Raw genomic sequence first — 17938 nt, forward strand, 5'->3', positions numbered from 1 at the left:
CGAGTCGGGCCGAATTGAGGGCAGCACAGGACGCGAGTCGGGCCGAATTCAGGGCAGCACAGGACGCGAGTCGGGACGAATTCAGGGCAGCACAGGCAGCGAGTGGACAGTTGATCAGTGGTGCCGTGCAGTCACTGGCTGGTCTGATGCGGGCACAGACCAGGGCAGTACGGGCACTCACTGCTGCCACACTCGCTGTGTCAGGCAGGCATCGCCAGGGCACCCGCCGCGCTGCAGCAGCACAGCGGTCTGGCCTTCACCAGATTGCTGCGCTTGCTGCAGTGCCAGCCCGGCCGAGTGCCAGTGTCTCGGGCGAGCAGCGAGCGCCTGGCATCAGCCAGCTTGCCCCCATTGCTGCAGCCGCCACTGCCACTCCCCCAGCGAAGCTGCGACGAGCTGCTGGAGGGACTGATGCTGCCCAGCCACAGCTGCAACAGTCAGCAGCTGGCCCCTCGAGGGCCAGAGCCCGTCTAGGCCGACCCCCAAGGGCATCTGCCGTCACGCAATGTGCCCCTCAGGAGCCTTCCCCCAGCCTTGCAGCACCCACAGGGCCCAGGTTGAGGCGGAGCAGCAGGTCGGCCAGGGGCCGGAAAAGCCTGGACAAGGACTCGCCCTCTCGGCACACAAAGTAGAGTGTGTTGGCAAATGTTTTTTTATATGGGGGTGGTTGTGCTGCCTATGGGGGGGGTTCTTTTGGTAAGGCCGAGGATGAAGGCCATTTGGATGGACAAGTTTTGTTATTCCTCCCCAGGTTGTGGGAGTGAGATATGTTTTTGACTGTTTTTTGGGGGTGTTGTCTGTTTTTGGGTTTCATGTGGGAAGGGCCCTGAGTTTGTTCAATAAAGCTTTTTCTTTATTCAGCTTGTCCATGTGTGATGTTTCAAGTGGTTGTTGCGTTAACCGGCTGAGGGCTTGCGGAGCGGCTGCATTCATGTGCCTTCATTTCCACAAGCCATTCCCTGACAGGGGGCCTAGAAGTGTCGTTCAATAAGCCGCCGACGGACGGCCCTTGGACCTTGTGGCTCCCTCCTGGGCTGGTACTCCTCCTCCTCCTCCTCCTCCTCCTCATGGTCCTCCTGCTCGTCGTCCTGAGGTGGTGGTCCAACGTGAGGTGGCAGTGCCTGAGTCCTGCGGATAGCCAGGTTGTGCAGCATGCAGCAAACGACGACGAACTGGGAGACTCTATCCGGCGAATACTGCAGAGATCCGCCGGAGCGATCCAGGCAGCGGAACCGTTGCTTGAGGACGCCAATCGTTTGCTCTATGATGTTCCTTGTGGCTTGATGGCTTTCGTTGTATGCCTCCTCAGCAGGGGTCCTGGGCGTGCGGAGCGGGGTCATGAGCCATGTACACAAAGGATAGCCTTTGTCCCCGATAAGCCATCCTCTTGGGGGAGGCTGTGCCTGGAACATGTCAGCCACAGTAGTCTGGCGCAGGATAAATGCATCGTGGCTGCTGCCTGGAAAGCGGGCATTGACAGCTAGGATGCGCTGCCTGTGGTCACACACCAGCTGTACATTGAGGGAATGGTAGCCCTTCCGGTTGCTGTAATCCTCGGCATTGTCGATAGGTGCCCGCAAAGCCACATGCGTGCAGTCAATGGCGCCCTGCACCATGGGGAAGTCGGCGATCCTCGCAAATCCGACTGCACGCTGCTCCTGCCTCTCTAGGGTCATGGGGAAGGAGATGAATTGGTGTCTCCTTGCGAAAAGGGCATCGGTGACCTGCCGGATGCAGCGATGCACGGCGAACTGGGAGATGTTAGCTATGTCCCCAGCAGCGGCTTGGAAGGAGCCGCTTGCATAAAAGTTCAGAGCCACCGTGACCTTCACTTCCACCGACAGAGACGTCCTGCACATCAGCTGTGGACGCAGATCTCTGTGAAGCAGCTGGCAGATCTCTGCAACCACCTCCCTTCTGAAGCGCAGCCTCTTAACACACTGCGCGGCAGTCATGGTGAGATAGGACACCTGCTGGCGGTATTCCCTGAGTGGGTAAGGCCTACGTTGCCGACGCCTGATGCCCCCTCTGCGTCTAGGCATGGCTGCCCCTCTCACACAGCGTCTGCGAGCCCTTCGCACATAATGCTGGAACTGAGGGTTGGAACCCCATGCAGCCCCCATAATATACTTACAAACAATGAAATCACAATGAGGTAAATTTCCAAGCTCTGGCCAGAAGCCAAAAATACCTCTCCTATGTGGGCCAAATCAGTAAGGTCTCTTCCTTGGTCTCTGTCCAGAAATCCGTTGCAGAAAAGTCATTGCAGCAAAATGGCTGGCCTTTATAGTTCAGTGTAAGTGCCCTTTAATTAGCGCTCCCCGAGGCCCGCAGGGCCTCTGCTGCGTTCCACTTCACAGTTCTTAACACCGCCACGCCCACATTGGGCGGGCGCGACTGAAGTTCCGGTTTGGGGCGCACAAAGGGCGTTGCACGACGAAATGACGTCATAAGTTGCGCGCGCAGCTGAGCATGCGCAAACACTTTGCGCCGGCGCTAAATGTCTACTGAAGTTGGGCGTAGGCGCAGATCGTCCTGCGCCCGGGCGCTAAGTGCCTAGCGCTCGAGATCTACCCCTCCTAAGGCGCGAACGGCTGGCGAACGCAACTGAATTTCTAGGCCTTGGTCCCTTCATCTAAGTCATTGATATAGACCTCATGGCCTGGCAAATCCCTCACTCTACCATTACCATCAAGAAGAGCATGCCAGGAGCAACACCAAGCATACCTAAAAATGAGGTGCCAACCTGGGGAAGCTGCAACACAGGACTACATGTATGCTAAAAAGCAGAAGCAGCATGCTGTAGACAGGGCTAAGCGATCCCACAATCAACGGATCAGATCAAAGCTCTGCAGTCCTGCCACATCTAGTCGTGAATGGTGGTGGACCATTAAACAACTAATGGGAGGAGGAGGCTCCATGAATATCCCCATCCTCAATGATGGTGGAGCCCAGCACATGAGTGCAAAAGACAAGGCTGAAGCATTTGCAACCATCTTCAGCCAGAAGTGTCGAGTGGATGATCCATATCGGCCTATTCCTGAGGTCCCCACCATCACAGAAGCCAGTCTTCAGCCAATTCGATTCACTCCACGTAATATCAAGAAATGGCTGAGCGCACTGGATACAGCAAAGGCTATGGGCCCCGACAACATCCAGGCTATCGTGCTGAAGACTTGTGCTCCAGAACTAGCCGTGCCTCTAGCCAAGCTGTTCGAGTACAGCTACAACACTGGCATCTATCAGACAATGTGGAAAACTGCCCAAGTATGTCCTGTCCACAAAAAGCAGGTCAAATCCAATCCAACCAATTACCGCCCCATCAGTCTACTCTCAATCATCAGCAAAGTGATGGAAGGTGTCATCGACAGTGCTATCAAGTGTCACTTACTCACCAATAACCTGTTCACTGATGCCCAGTTTGGATTGCGCCAAGACCATTCGGCTCCTGCCCTCTATGCAGCCTTGGTCCAAACATGGACAAAGGAGCTGAATTCCAGTGGTGAGGTGCGAATGACTGCCCTTGACATCTATGCAGCATTTGACCGAGTGTGGCATCAAGGAGCCCTAGTAAAACTGAAGTCTAATGGGAATCAGGAGGAAAACTCTCCATTGGCTGGAGTCATACCTAGCACAAAGGAAGATGGTTGTGGTGATTGAAGGTCAATCATCACAGCCCCAGGATATCACTGCAGGAGTTCCTCAGGGCAGTGTCCTAGGCCCAACCATCTTCAGCTGCTTCATCAATGACCTTCCCTCCATCATAAGGTCAGAAATGGGGATGTTCGCTGATGACTGCACAGTGTTCAGTGCAATTCATAACTCCTCAGATAATGAAGCAATTCATGCCCGCATGCAACAAGACCTGGACAATGTTCAGGCTTGGGCTGATAAGTGGCAGGTAACATTCGCACCACACAAGTGCCAGACAATGACTATCTCCAACAAGCGAGAGTCTAACCACTGCCCCTTGACATTCAACAGCATTACCATCACTGAATCCCCCACCATCAACATCCTGGGGGTCACCATTGACCATAAACTTAACTGGACCAGCCACATAAATACTGTGGCAACAAGAGCAGGTCAGAGGTTAGGTATTCTGCAGCGAGTGTCTCAACTCCTGACTCCCCAAAGCCTTTCCATCATCTTACAAGGCATAAGTAAGGAGTGTGATGGAATACTCTCCACTTGCCTGGATGAGTGCAGCTCCAACAATACTCAAGAAGCTCGACACCTTCCAGGACAAAGTAGCCCACTTGATTGGCACCCCATCCACCACCTTAAACATTCACTCCCTCCACCACCGGCGTACCGTGGCTGCAGTGTGTACCATCTACAAGATGCACTGCAGCAGCTCGCCAAGGCTTTGCGCCCAAGATCAGCCATGATCTTATTGAATGGCGGAGCAGGCTCGAGGGGCAGAGTGGCCTATTCCTGCTCCTATTTCTTATGTTCTTATGTTCTTCGGTAACTCCTCCCAAACCCGCAACCTCTTCCACCTAGAAAGACAAGGGCAGCAGGCACATGGGAACACCATCACCTCCAAGTTCCCCTCCAAGTCACACACCATCTTGACTTAGAAGTATATCGCCGATCCTTCATCGTCGCTGGGTCAAAATCCTGGAACTCCCTACCTAACAGCACTGTGGGAGTACCATCACCACACGGACTGCAGCGGTTCAAGAAGGCGGCTCACCACCACCTTCTCAAGGGCAATTAGGGATGGGCAATAAATGCTGGCCTTGCCAGCGATGCCCACATCCCATAAACAAATTTTAAAAATATTTAGATTGTAAATAGCTGAGGCCCCAGCACTGATCCTTGAGGCACTACACCTGTAACAGCCTGTCAACCTGAAAATGACCTCTTTATCCTTACTCTCTGTTTTCTGTCTTTTAGCCAATCTTCTATCCATGGTAATATATTACCCCCAACCCCATGAGCCCTTATCTTGTGTAACAACCTTTCATGTGTGTAATGAAATCTGTTTGTCTTGATTCTGTATTCGTTTTGCACTCATGTATATTACCCTCCCCCACGGTGTATAGTTTCACTTCCTCTTTCCCGACTAACCTGGAAGGTTCCAGGTCTTGGCTCTTGGCTCCGCCCCTGACTTCTCTTACATAAAGATCCCAGGATCTGTATGACTCATTCCTGTGAACCAGTCGGCGTGTTGAGATGTTAGCTCTGATCTTAGTGATTAAAAGCCAACTTGTTTAAGTCTATAACTTCTAGTTTTGTGGTTATTGAAGGCCCATCAATTTTAATCACTAAAGAATACTAGGATGGATCGACTCCTAAAAGCAAATCGTCTGGACTTGGATCCACATTCTGCTGAAGCATCAAATCAATTTGGACACTGGCTCAAATGCTTCGAACTCTTCGCGGGGGCCTCATCCGCTAGCGAGGTAGATAAACTGAGTCTACTGACTACTCGCGTAAGTCATCGGATTTATTCGTTCATCCGGGACGCCACCTCTTACACGGAGGCCATCACTATCCTGAAGGCCCAATACCAGAGGCCGGTAAACGAAGTGTACGCCAGACATCTGCTGGCTACACGCAGGCAGCGACCAGAGGAATCAATGGACGATTTCTTACAGGGCCTAAAGGACCTGGTCCGGGACTGTAACTGCAAGGCCGTGACGGCCAACGCGTACTCTAACGAATTGGTCTGCGATTCCTTCATCACGGGCCTCAAATCGAATTATATCCGGCAGAGACTGCTGGAGAAGGAGGTCCTGGACTTAAAAAAGGCAGTGGCCACTGCGTGATCGCTGGACGTGGCCCAGAGAAACTCTGACTCTTATTCTTCCGGCCATGTGGCCCTCACCGCCTCGTGCGCGCCGAGGGGGCCGCCATCTTGGAATCAGCCATCTTCCCCATCTAGGTCTCAGACCAGCTCTACGCCGCCGGAGTCCCCACACAGAAGTTCACCCAGGAGTCCTACTACAGCGGCAATGTCTCAAGGCCCGAAATGCTACTTCTGCGGCCAGGCCAAGCACCCCAGACAACGATGCCCAGCGAAGGACGCTACATGCTTCAAATGTAAGAAAAAGGGGCATTTTAGCAAAGTCTGCAGGGGAAATCCGATTTCCAACTCTGTCACTGCCTCGTGCCTGCTGTGCGGGCCGCCATCTTGGGATCCGCCATCTTTTCCCGACTCAACGGCCGCCCAGGGCCCAACAGTGGCTTCGATCACGGTGGATCAATCCAGGCCACACCTGTTGACAAAATCCATGATGGACATACAGGTAAACGGGAATTTAACTAAATGTTTAATTGACTGTGGGAGTACCGAGAGTTTTATCCATCCTAGCCTGGTACGGCGGCACTCATTAACGGTAACCCCTACACGGAGCAGAATTGCTATGGCTGCTAAGCCCCACACTTCGGACATTTTGGGCTACTGTGTGGTAACACTGACTGTAAAAGGCACGGACTACAAGGATTTTAAACTCCTCGTGATGCCAGAACTCTGTGTTAATGTAATCTTGGGCCTGGACTTCCAGTGCCACCACGAAAGTGTCACGCTAGCATATGGCGGGTCCCAGCCGCCACTCACAGTCTGTGGCCTATCAACCTTAAAAATCAGCCCGCCCTCTTTATTCGCTAATCTCGCTCCGAACTGTAGGCCCATAGCGACCAAAAGTAGACGGTACAGTCTGGAAGACAGACACTTTATCAAGGCGGAAGTGGACAGACTCCTGCGGGAAGGCATTATTGAATGCAGTACCAGCCCGTGGCGTGCCCAAGTAGTCATAGTTAAAAATAGCGAAAAGAAACGGATGGTAATTGACTACAGCCAGACTGTTAATATTTATACCCAGCTGGACGCCTACCCTTTACCCCGCATATCAGAAATGGTCAACCAGATTGCGAAATACCGAGTCTTCTCGACTATCGACCTCAAATCCACGTATCACCAGCTCCCCATTAGAACGGAGGACCGCCCATACACCGCCTTCGAGGCGAACGGGCGCCTCTACCATTTTCTCAGAGTGCCCTTCGGGGTAACAAATGGGGTCTCGGTCTTCCAACGTGAGATGGACCGCATGGTTGACGAGAATAAACTACAAGCTACCTACCCCTATCTGGACAATGTCACTATCTGCGGGCACAACCAGCAAGACCACGATCTAAATCTTGCGAGATTTTTAAAAACTGCCCTAAAGCTGAATCTAACCTACAACGAAGACAAATGTGTCTTCAACACAACCCGTCTCTGTATCCTCGGCTGTGTGGTGGAAGATGGGGTAATTGGACCGGACCCTGACCGATTACGCCCCCTAAAGGAACTGCCCCTGCCACACAATCCCAAAGCTTTAAAAAGGTGCCTGGGATTTTTTTCGTATTATGCCCAATGGGTGCCCAATTACTCTGATAAGGCCCGACCCCTCATTAAATCGACGTCCTTCCCGCTATCAGCTGAAGCTCGGGAGGCTTTCACCAGTATTAAACAGGACATTGAAAGGGCTGCAGTGTGTGCAGTGGACGAATGCATTCCCTTTCAAGTCGAAAGCGATGCGTCAGACTTTGCCTTAGCTGCGACCCTCAATCAGGCTGGGAGACCTGTGGCCTTCTTCTCCCGAACCCTTCAGGGACCTGAAATCAGGCACTCTTCTGTCGAGAAGGAGGCACAGGCTATAGTGGAGGCAGTGCGGCACTGGAGATACTACCTAGCCGGCAAACGTTTCACCCTGCTCACCGACCAGCGGTCGGTGGCTTTCATGTTTAATAACAAACAAAGGGGGAAAATCAAGAATGACAAAATACTCAGGTGGAGGATCGAACTATCCACGTTCGACTATGATATTATGTACAGGCCGGGAGCCCTTAATGAACCCCCAGACGCCCTATCGCGGGGAATGTGTGCCAGCATTCATACGGACAAATTACAGGGTCTCCACAATGACCTGTCACCCAGGGGTCACCCGACTATACCATTTTATAAAGTCCCGCAATCTGCCCCACTCCATCGAGGAGGTCAGGGCAATGACCAGAGCCTGCCGCATCTGTGCGGAATGCAAGCCTCGTTTCTACAGGGTTGACCGTGCACACCTTATCAAAGCCACACGGCCATTCGAGCGCCTAAGTCTGGACTTCAAGGGACCCCTTCCCTCTGCCGACTGTAACGTATACTTCCTCAATATCATTGATGAATATTCCTGCTTCCCCTTCGCCATTCCCTGCCCAGACATGACCAGTGCCACGGTCATCAAGTGTCTCTGTAATCTATTCTGCATGTTTGGCATGCCGAACTACATACACAGCGATAGGGGGACGTCATTCATGAGTGACGAGCTGCGCCAGTTCTTGCTCTCGAAGGGGATAGCCACTAGCAGAACCACTAGCTACAACCCCCGGGGTAATGGGCAAGTGGAAAGGGAGAATGCTACTGTTTGGAAGGCTGTCATGTTAGCCTTAAAGTCAAAAGGCCTTCCGACCTCCCGCTGGCAGGAAGTCCTCCCAGACGTGCTCCACTCCATAAGGTCTCTGTTATGTACTGCCACTAATGCTACCCCTCACGAAAAGATGTTCGTTTTCCCCCGGAAATCCACCTCGGGCATATCTCTACCCGCGTGGCTGACGTCTCCGGGGACAGTACTATTGCGGAAGCACGTGAGAGGCCATAAAACGGACCCCCTTGTGGAAAAGGTACAGCTCCTCCATGCAAACCCTCAGTACGCCTATATCGAATACTCTGACGGGCGAGAGGACACTGTTTCCATAAAAGACCTCGCTCCCTCGGGGAGCGGAGAGAACGATGGGAGACTACCCGATGAAGACCTACACTACAAAGAGACAGGACGCCCAGAGGTATCAATACCCAACTTTAACCTGGAGGACACTGCAGATAACCTGGAAGACACTGCGGAGGCCCGGACAGCGGAGGAACCAGAATCCACTCCCCTAGAGGCACCCCAACCGGCTTTGCGCCGATCCCTGAGAACTGCAAAACCTCCTGACAGACTCACTTATACCAACTTTTAAGAAACATCACCCCGATGGACTAAATCTATAGAAGGGGTGAATGTAATGAAATCTGTTTGTCTTGATTCTGTATTCGTTTTGCACTCATGTATATTACCCTCCCCCACGGTGTATAGTTTCACTTCCTCTTTCCCGACTAACCTGGAAGGTTCCAGGTCTTGGCTCTTGGCTCCGCCCCTGACTTCTCTTACATAAAGATCCCAGGATCTGTATGACTCATTCCTGTGAACCAGTCGGCGTGTTGAGATGTTAGCTCTGATCTTAGTGATTAAAAGCCAACTTGTTTAAGTCTATGGCCTAGAAATTCGGTTGGTAGCGCCAGCAATTAGCGCCTAAAGAGCCCGAGAATTGGGGCGTTACCCAATTTTCGGGCGGGCGCCGTGAATATAGTGCCACCTCCCATATTGAGTATCCTTTTCACGCTGGCGCTAACTCTTATTGCTCGCCCGCGGGCGCAGGCAGATCATGACGTCATTTCAGTGTGCAACGCCTTTTTGGCGCCCCGGACCGGATATTCGGTGGCGCCCGCAACCGTTTTGCCTGGCGCTATTAGTGACAGTTGGATGGAGCGTTCCCAGGCCCTTCTCGGACTCGGGGGGCGCTATTTAAAGGGGACAGCACTAGTATAAAAGCTGCAGCCATTTGGCCTGGCCACTCTGATCGTTGCTGGAGAGAGTTGCTGACCTTCTGTTGGACAGTAATTTTCTCATTGTGCCTTCGGAGGCACTGGCACTGGCAGCTTGAGGGCCCGGCTCCCGAGCTGGTGATGCAGCATCTGAAAGCAGGGAGGTGGAAGAGTGGCTTTAGCAAAAGGACAGCTTGGCAGCAAGGGATGCCAGATTGCGGCAAGGCTATGACATGGGTCCACAGTGAGAAAGCATGCTGGCGGGGGGAACAAGTGGAAGGAGACAGTTGTAATAGGTGGGAACCTTACCATCGCTGTCGACAATGGGGTCGGCAGCTGCAGTGGTCACAGGACCACTCAGACGTCCTCCAAGAATCTGGTAGACTCTCTCCTCGAGATCCGTGAGAGTGACCACTTGTGGAGGTCCTCCACCAGTGCGAAGCTGGTCTTTGCCAATCCTCGCCAGCTTGGACTGCAGGGGAAAGGAGGGGAAGTTATGTTACATGATGCCCTGAGTGATCATCTCATGCCCCCCATGGTGCAAGAGCCCTTACATGACGCCTTGAGTCAAATGTGCATGTGTGCCCAGAAAGGGCCATGGGTGCTTGCTGGCAGATGGCCAATGGGGCACAGCCCACCCTGTAGCCATAAAGTCAGGTGCAAATGAAGGGATGCAGAAGTTTGCAGAAACAACACTTACCCTCACGACCCGAGTGAGGTCGTTGGATTTCTTTCTGCATTGGACAGGGCTCCTGGTCACCATGCTGCTGGAGTTGACCCTCTGGCATACATCCCTCCAAGCTCATTGCTAGTCCTTATGATTCGGCCTCGTGCCATTGTCTGGGTAGAGAACATCTTGCCGGCGCTCCACTGCGGCCACCAATTGCTCCAGAGCCTCATTGGTGAAGCGCTCTGCTCTCTGTCTCACCTTCTCCATCTGGTCCAAGTTTTTAGCGCCAGAGAAGGGCCTGCGCCGATTCTGAGGCCTACAAGGCGCAGAGTGTGGATGCTGAAGCTGACTGACCCACCCCTTTAAGAGCTGGCCGGCGCCTGGAAGTCTCGTGGTCATCAGTAATAGAGAGCACCTGCGCTGCGCCCGTCCACTCCGATATTGGGTTGCGCCGGAAGATTAGCACCTTAGGAGTCCCGTGTAATGCCTGAATTCGCGCCTCAATCCCCTTTAGGGGCGATGCAACCCAATATCGCGCCAGGTGGCGATAAGTTTCATCTGGCTATAAAATTTGCGCAGCGCCAGTTCTAACGCCTCAAGCGGGGCTATACCCAATTTCTAGGCCTATAACTTCTAGTTTTGTGGTTATTGAAGGCCCATCAATGTGGCACCTTATCGAATGCCTATTGAAAATCTAAATATTCTACATCCAATGGTTCCCTTTTATCTACCCTGCTAGTTACATCCTCAAAAAACTCTAATAGATTTGTCAAACATGATTTCCCTTTCATAAAACCATGTTGACTCTGCCTAATCATATTATGACTTTCTAAGTGCCCTTTTACCACTTCCAACAGATTACTAGGATTGCTGAGGCGCCGCCCCAGGGGTGAGGCATTGGCTCCATGGAACATGAACCTGCCGTCCTCTCTCAGGATGACAGCATTACTGCTCCCCCCCCCGCCACTCCGCCACTGCCCTTGCTGTTGCCTGTCAGCCAGCCAGCCCAGACTGCTGCCGCCAATGGTGAAATGGTGCAGTCCGAAGCCGGTCCCTTTCAGCCCAGAGCTGCTTGAGGTGGTCCTCCAAGGCCCACTGCAATGTCCCCCATTGAAAGTCAGCAGCCTTCCACCAGCTATGCTGCAGCTACTGGGGTAGCACTGTGGAGGAGCACTAGGACAGGCAAAGGCACACAGAAGACAGGCACTTAGGGAATACACAAGGGTGATTAGTTGACGTTTGTATGCAATATGGCATGCATTGATTTATAAATTTGATTTGCAATGTTTATTTTGTGGTGGCTTTTATGTTTGCATTGTGGCCAAGCAGACAATGTGATGGTCAGTGATAGAGGGTAGGTGAGGTGTGGGACTGTTGGTGAATGGGCAATTGGGGTTGCTTTTACTAGTATTGCAGTCAGATGAGTCGTTCATGGACAGCCCGGACAGAAAGGGGCTGTTTAAGTTGCCTGCTCCCTTCTTCCTCCTCCTGCTCCTCAGCTGATCACTTATAGCGAGGGCTGTACCCTCATGATGGCGAAGTTGTGGAGCATGCGGTAGACCACCACGAATCTTGACACGCACTCTGCCGAGTACTACATGGCTCCTCTAGAGCAGTCCAGGCAGCGGAAGCATTGTTCCAGCACGTCAATGGTGTGCTCTATCACATTTCATGTGGTAGCATGGCTTTTGTTGTATGCATGCTGCCCACGTGTGCATGGGTTGTGCACCGGAATCATGTCTTCAAAGGCTAGCCCTGGTCACCCAGTAGCCACCCTCTGGTTTATCGTGGTGTTTCAAGTGCAGATGGCACAATGGACTGCCGCAGAATGAAGGCATCATGACTGCTGCCAGGATACCGGGCATTGACCTGCATGATACGCTACGTATGGTCGCACACCAGCTGAATGTTGAGAGAGTGGAATCCCTTTCGGTTGCAGTACTTCTCAGAGTTGACATGCGGCGCCTGCAAAGCGACGTTCATGCAGTCGATGGTGCCCTGCACCATGGGGAAGCCTGAAATCCTCGCAAAGCCATGTGTTCGCTCCTCTGCTGCTCTCTGGCATAGAGAATGAAATGTAGTCAGCTCTCTTGGAATAGAGAGCCTCAGTGACCTCCCTTATGCAACAGTGGATGGTAAACTGCGAGATGTTGCAAATATCTCCAGCTCAGGCCTGGAAGGTGCCCAATACATAAACGTTCATGGCCACGGTCACCTTCACAGCCACTGGCAATGCGATCCTCGCCCTGCTCTGAGGTTGCAGTTGCGGTTGCAGCAGGTGGCAGATTTCAGTGAGGACGTCTTTAGTGAAGCACAGACGTCTGACCCACTGTTCCTCACTGAGGCTCAGGTAGGAGAATTGCTCCCTGAACACCATTCTCCCCCTCCTCCCTCTTTCAGCAGCTTGTCCTGCTCTGCGTGGCCTCTGTTCATTCTCCAAGTCATGCTGTATTCCAAGGGGAATGCCTACTACTGCATCCATATCTGGGAGCAAGTGGTTTGTGCAGAAGCTTTGAAGTCAGGGCAAAGTCCTTCAGCCCCTGCCACACCACTCGCTGTAGACTTTAGCAACTTTAAAGAACTCTAGAAAGCACCAAACACTAGTACAATCGCAGCAACAGCCAGTAGAAATCAATCAGCAACTAACCTGCAAGTAGTTGATGATCCCTTTAAATAGCGCTGGTGGGTGGGGAGTCCTTCCTGCTGCTGAACGTGAGTTCAGCTGTGCGAGCTTAAGAGAGGGTGTTAGCTGGAGAGTTGAGCACCAAAACGGCAACACTGGCGTCAAATCAGCATTACATGCTGACTGACGTCATTGACTGCCTACTCTGCATACTTCCGGTAGATGCTCACTGCGCGCGCTCACGCCCTCACCAATATGGCGTCCGGCGCGACTCGCACCAGAAGTGTTGAGTGTTGTGAACGCCATTTTGGAGCCAAAACGGCACTTGTAGCACCGAAAAAAATGGCGCTAAGGAGCTGAATTTTGCGGTCTTTGTGCCTTTTGAATGAAAGAAAAAAATACCACAAACCATAATATTGTTAAGAAACTGTCATACCATGCAGACAGAGCAAATCTGGTGAGGGTAAGTGGAATAACAATACCAATGGTCAAAGCAAATACTGAGAATTGAAGCACCAAGGGAAAGAGATGTTATATTGCTTCTTCTAGGGAATAGAAACATTTAATTATTGTCACTTATTATTATGGTCTTTTTGATTATTAATTTACATTATTAGAAACCAATTAATTTTTTGTTTGACGCCTATCCTTTGGTGCTTTCGGTGTTAAGGAGACTTGCTTAACATCTGGATAACTTCACAATAGTACTCGCAGGTTTAGAGGTCGTTCAAATCCCTGTGTTTGTGCATGCGGTGAAATTGCGTCTTTTGTACCTTGAGTCAAGACAGTTGGCGTACTTCAAAATTAACTATCACATATACTTCAAGTTTTAGAGTTGAACAGATGTACCGGGGAGAGAATACGATGTGGCACAGCAGGGATCAACTATACTTGCTTAGCTGTGCTGATGAAGGAAAGTAGAAGGCATCAAATGCAATGCGAACCATCCCCAGCACTGGATGCGCAGGTACTGAAACTAAATTGCCCATAGACGAGATTTATATTACAGGTTCAGAATAAACCTGAGGCTTTGCCTTCAAACAATCTACTCTACTTGTCAATTTACATCAGCCAATGATCTTAGACTGATTTAAAAGCACAACTGTCACTTAGCAGACTGCTGCATTTAGAAAACCGAAATTTTCATAGAGAGAAAAAAAATCAGGGTTGCAATGCGCCGAAATATTATGTGACAGGCATCCAAACTTGGAGGCAGGTAATGGCTGTCCACAATGTGCTTTGAAAGCTCTGCACTGTAAAGCCCATTATTTTCATGCTGATTTTAAATTTGCTCATTCAAAAATAAATCTTAGTGAAAATGAATACCAATTATGATGAACTTTTTTAGTATTAGACAATGAAATTAAACTTCAACAACTTCAATTGGTAATTCATAGCCCACAAAATTGAAACACCCAGAGAATTAAATAATTTTACGGTGTGTTTGTGCCGGTGAAGGGCTTAAATCATATCGTAACGGTGTTGTTGAATTAGTAATTCAGGAATCTGCAGTGACAATAAAAAAATATAAGATGGGAGATTTCCGTGCTAGTTGACCACTCAAATAAAGCGGACTATTTTAGTAACACAAGCAGAACTTAAACCGCAGGCAGACTGCGTGAGTAACATGACTTGACATTCAAATAACTGCAGTGACAACGAAGGCTCAGTGAGCTAAAAAAAAATCATCAGCTTTGCTCTCCTTCAGTGTAAACACTGAAGAATCTTATTATGTACCATGAATTCACAAAATCGTCACCATGGTGACAATATTTTCACTCGTACCTTTAATGAATAGGTAATGAGTGAAATGCAGCATTTAAAACTTCGTTTACTTTTTGAAATAAATTCAGCTAAGAATGTGTAGCTGTCAGCCTCCAGAACTGGCTGCTGATTATCAGATATGGATTTAATTTGGCTAGGAGCTGAAGGAGGAAATTCTGGGCGCTGTTTGGTACATCATTTTGCCAGAGGTTGTCCCTGATTGTTATGCAGAGGTCGCCGTGGGGGTTTCACAGTGAAACTTGCTTGCATTTATTAATCAGCGGAAGTCAAAGGCACACAAAGATATCATCAAGGGTTTCTTATGCCGGCAGAGACTGACAACTGAAATGCATGATGAAGTGTTTTTTGCAAGATGTTTTGTGGTTGATTTAAGGCTGTTCAAAGCATTTCACTTTGCAGGTGCAAAACCTTTCTACTCTTTCACATCAAAGAAACAATTACAAATAAAACATTGTAAACAAAGAACTGTAGTTTTTAATCTTCAGCTGCTGAGCATTGAAGAGAGGAAGCATAATTAATTTCAAAGCAATGCCCAAACTCTTTCAATATTCATTAGTCTATATTTGCAATTTATTAGATTGTTTGTTAAAAGCATTGTATGTTGTTTTCCACTTCATTAAGCATTTTGTTTTTTGTTTTAACAACATAAAATGAAACTTTACGACTGCACCTGCATTTTGCTTTGACGCTGCTCATACCTCAATGGCTTACCTTTTCTGGTCAGGCGGCCTATTGCGATTTTAGTGGGTTTGTGACTAAAATGACATTGTGAGAAATAGTGCCAAATTGGAAATCACCTTTCTGGCTCATTTAAAAAAAAAAAATCCAAGCCACAGTCAGTTTAATAGTGTATCCATTACATCTTGTCCAAATGGTGTCTTTATATGGTGAATTGCCTGTACACTTGCAATGGGGAGCGGAGAATGGTGTTAGATTATATTTTCTTCCCATTTTTGACTCTTGCTGATGTTGCACAAATCAACAGCGGTCATCATCTCGTCACTCCAGCCAGAAGAGGCCATAAAATATTACCTCATTTGGAACCTATTAACATCAATGGGAAACAGAATATATTCACGAAATACATAGGCTTCCAAACCATTCAGATGCTGCTTCATTTAACTGTATATGGCCTTTTCTAATATTTCCATACACACTTGCTGCTAGCACTTTAAAGTGTGATCAGTAAGTATTACTAATAATCTGAGTAAATCTTCATTATTTTCCTTAATGTAAGGGTAATGTTCAGCAATCGATCCTCTGAGCACTGAATCTTATATTCCATACCGAGTAAAATGGGCACATTATCCTTCTGCCACAGAGCTTTTCACACTGCTGGGATAATAATTTAACTGTCCTGGAGAATACAACATTTCAACACTTAACATCTAATAATATTACCTGTCTCCTGTTCAAAATTAAAGTGACTTAGGAGCAATACAAGACACCCCAGAGCCACGCAGACAATTGAGAAGCAATGTTCAGAAATGTCAAACTCCACTGATTCATGTGACAGTTTGATGCTCCACATTGTTGAAAGCAGACAGCTGAGCAGAGCGACTGCTAAACTAGGGACATTATTATGCTGTGAATTTCTGTGGGACTCATTTTATTTTTCTGATGTAAAATAGCTGTAAGAGATAGATATTTAAAAAAAATCTATTTCACTACTATTTTTGTTATCTTCAATGGATTGAGTATGATGATCCAGCCTGCAGATGTCCTACACTTGTTCCTGATGATCAACTGAGCAAATTATGCACTTGAGAGTGAGAAACTCACAATTAAGTTAGTGAGTTTTTACACTTGATAATAACATTAGTGAGCTTTTAAACTTGATAATAATAACGTTAGTGAGCTTTTACAATTGATTATAATGTTTTGTGTTGCACTTGTCCCAATTTTGTGTTCTTTCGACACCACACAGATAATATTGAAGACCACACAAGCCAATGATATATTTACAATAGCTTAGTAAAATAAAGAAAGAACTTGCATTTCTTTAGCGCCTTTCACGGCCTCAGGATGTCACAAAGCACTTTACTTTGAAGTACATTTGAAGTGTGCTCACTGTTGTAATGTAGGAAACACGACAGCCGATTTGCACACAGCAATGGTCCCATAATTAACAGTAAGATAAACGACCAGATTATCTCTTTTTAGTGATGTTCGTTGTGGGATAAATGTTGGCCAGGACATCAGGAAAATTTCTTCTTCAAATAGTGCCGTAGGATTCACCTGAGAGGGCAGACAGAGCCTCCGTTTAACATCTCATCCGAACATAGCATTGGTTGGCGCACAGGAGTTTCTCTGCAACATGGGGGGTGATTTTGCCAATGGGGGCACGTTGGAGGCGGGAGTGCTGCTTGTCGGGTTTCAGTCCTGCCTTTATCGACTTGTGGCCAACCCATGCTATTTTCCCTTGATTTACCTTGTTAAGCCCGCCCTAATTAAGGGGAAGCCAGTTACAGAGAACGTCAGCGTATGATGTTTCATCGTTTGACAGCTCTGTGAAGCTGTCAAACACTGACATTCTCTGTTGTTTGATGAGTCCTTGTATTCAAGACTCATTAAACCTCTTGTGAGCAGAAATTAGATGGTTGTTGCATCGGAGAATGCTGCAGCCATCTGTCATCTCTGCCGGTGAGATGCGCGAGTCTCCGCATCCCCAACTGTTGAAGCCTGCAGGAAGAAACAAAGGTAAGTAAACATTTTCTATCACTTTCCACTCACGTCACATAGAAACATAGAAGAGAGGAGCAGGAGTAGGCCATTCGGCCCCTCGAGCCCGCTCCGCCATTTAATGTGATCATGGCTGATCATCCAAATTCAGTACCCTGTCCCTGCTTTCTCCCCATATCCCTTGATCCCTTTAGCCTCAAGAAATATATCCAACTCCTTCTTGAATATATTTAATGAATTGGCCTCAACTGCCCTCTGTGGCAGAGAATTCCACAGGTTCACCACTCTCTGCGTGAAGAAATTCCTCCTCATTTCAGCCCTAAATGGCTTACCTCTTATCCTTAGACTGTGACCCCTGGTTCTGGACACCCCCGCCATAGGGAACATCCTTCCTGCATCTAGTCTGTCTAGTCCTGTTAGAATTTTATAAGTTTCAATGAGATCCCCTCTCATTCTTCTAAACTCTAGCGAATATAAGCCTAATCAACCCAATCTCTCCTCATCCCAGGTATCAGTCTGGTGAATCTTCGCTGCACTCTCTCCATGGCAAGAACAT

Source organism: Somniosus microcephalus, chromosome 8 (assembly GCF_052327205.1).
Source record: "Somniosus microcephalus isolate GS21.2 chromosome 8, FLI_Smic_1.0, whole genome shotgun sequence".
Taxonomy (NCBI): domain Eukaryota; kingdom Metazoa; phylum Chordata; class Chondrichthyes; order Squaliformes; family Somniosidae; genus Somniosus; species Somniosus microcephalus.